Source organism: Zonotrichia albicollis, chromosome 7, assembly GCF_047830755.1.
Source record: "Zonotrichia albicollis isolate bZonAlb1 chromosome 7, bZonAlb1.hap1, whole genome shotgun sequence".
NCBI classification, from domain to species: Eukaryota; Metazoa; Chordata; class Aves; order Passeriformes; family Passerellidae; genus Zonotrichia; species Zonotrichia albicollis.
Genome location: NC_133825.1, coordinates 14540294 through 14542867, shown reverse-complemented (window position 1 = coordinate 14542867; position 2574 = coordinate 14540294).

The following is a 2574-nucleotide window of genomic DNA, read 5'->3' as shown; positions in this document are numbered from 1 at the left end:
GCCAGCGGTGTTGAGAGATTGATTTCCGGGCAGGAAACACAGATCTGTGCCTGGTTGTCTCCATCTCATTTCCATGGGGACACAGGGTATCCCTGCAGCTCTGGGTGCCATCTCCCATATTTTGGGGCTTTGTTTTGTCCCCTTTTTCCCAAAGCTGCAGGCTCACAGGGAAATGGGGAAGAGCCAAGCTCTGTGTTGTAGCCAAGGGGAAGCCCCAGCAGTGCCCAAAATCACCCCACTGCACTCTTGGTTGTACACACAGCCTGGGGTGGGTCATGGAAACTCTGAATATCCCTTAAAAAAACCCAAATCTATCCCTTATTCCAAATGGATAAGTTTGGAAAAAGTTATTCGTGCATTGGTGCTGCAGGTGCTTAGAAGAGGTGAAATGTGGAGAACACTGAAAGGGGGCCTGGATAAATGGTATCAGTGCCTGCTTCACCTGTGATAGAGTGGAGAGAGACTTTATTTAAATATATTTGTATGTATTGCCAGAGGGGGACTTTATTTAAATAATACTGTATGTATTGCCAGAGGAGCCTTGCCCATGTGCTCCAGGCTGCCCCACACCATTCCCCAGGATGCTGCAGCCTCAAGGGCAGTGAGGATGAATTGTCTTGGGGTGGGACCTGCCCTGAGCCCCTCCCTGGAGCTCAAACCCACACCAGGGGCACCTGTGCCCTCCCCAAATTTTCCTTTGAGTTCCCCCCTTGCTGCTCAGGAAGCACAGAGCAAAGTAGGGGATGCTCCTTCCTCCACACCAGCACACCCTGCATCATCATCATCACAGAGGATTTTTGGAGCCTGGCTGCATTGGCATGAAAGCACTGAGGGTTTAATGGCTTTTTTTCCCTTTTTTTCTGGCCGCACTGTGGGGGTAACGTGGCAATGGGGCTGTTTGTAGCTGTGCTACTGCCTAATGAGATTATATTTGACATGGATAATTAATTAATGGATTATTAATGCTTCTGCTTGCCTTCCCCATCCCTGAGGGTTTGGGCTGTGCTGACATGTCCTTTCCAGGCTTTTCTCTGTGCTGCACTCGTGTTCTTGTCCCATAGCAAAGGTCATATTTGAGGGTGTAATTAAAACATTTTGTAAATGGAGGCATGATTAACCTGTAACCATTGGCTGAATGGTGTTTGTTATTCATACAGAGACAAAACCTCTCTTTTAAATGCCTATTAAAACCTATTTTAATATAAAATACTTCCCTCAAAAATAGAAAAAAAGCTTTTTAGAACAGATTAAAACCCCTGTGACTCAATCTATGGGGAATTCCAGGTCAAAATCTGCCTTGGAAGTGGAGGCATCCCCATATTTCTTCCCCCTGTGAGGAGGTGGGTACAGAGGTGGGTACCGAGGCTCTTTCTCACTGCTCAGCCTTTGCCTTTGGGTGGAGCTTGTTTGGTGGGAGGAATATTTCAATGGAGCTTTGCACCACGTGTACCTTGGCTGGAAGGCTGCCTCCTTCCAGAGAAAGAAAAGCTTTCTGCCAGAAACTTTTTTTTTTTTTTTTTTTCTGGGAGGAGATAAGAAATAAATATATAAATCCTCTGTGTGGGTGGTGACAAGGTGGCAAGAAACATTATCCCAACCCCACCACTTCTCTGTGAAACTCTCCCCAAATAAATGGACCTGGGATATCACATTTCTTTCCAGATTATAATTTTAAATATTTTCATTTTAAAAACTTTTAATTAATTTATTATATTATATTAATTATTATTTATATTGTTATTTATGATATTTTATTTATGTTAATTTTATTTATATTTAATTTTTTAATCCAGTTTATTTTAAAGTCTTATTTATTTTATTTAAGTTTTTATTTTGTTTTTAAATTTTTATGTTGGTTTTATTTATTTTATTTTAAATTTTAAATTTATTTTATTTTTAAGTCTTATTTATTTAATTTAAGTTTTTTATTTTGAAGTTTTTATTTATGTTGTTTTTATTTATTTTATTTTAAAGTTTTTATTTATTTTATTTTTTTAAATAATTTTAAATTTTATTATAATTTTCTAATTATTAATTTTATTTCAAGTACAAAAATGCAGCTGGTCTTGGCCAGGTTCTCCCTTCCTGCATCCTTGCGTCAGACAGGGGCCCAGGCAAAGGGACCTTGGGCTCCACAGAGGTGAAAGGAACAGGACTGTTCTGACCTCAGCCAGGGATTTTATTCCTGCTCCTCCTCTCGGGACTGAGCAGCAATCCCTGGAAGATGAACTTCACGTGTCTTTGTGTTTTTTATCCATCCAAAGGGGAAAATGTGCCGAGGAGCCAATGTTCCACTGGCAGGCACATGGGGCTGCAAGGGGAAACCTGCCACAGCCCCAGCCAAATCACGGCAGCTATCAGAGCCTTCAGGGCTGTGTTTTCCCCCCCAAAATTCCCATTTTTTCCTGTTTTTCTGCCCAGCTGTGGCAGCTCTGCCAGCTGCACCCAAGTCCCAGAGCCATCAGCTTTTCAAGGCCCAGCTCAGGAGTGCTTCCCTTTCATTTTGGTGAAAATTGAGGGTGTTTGGGGTGATATAATTTCTATTTACAGCAGCAGGGGAGAAGCATGTGCTGG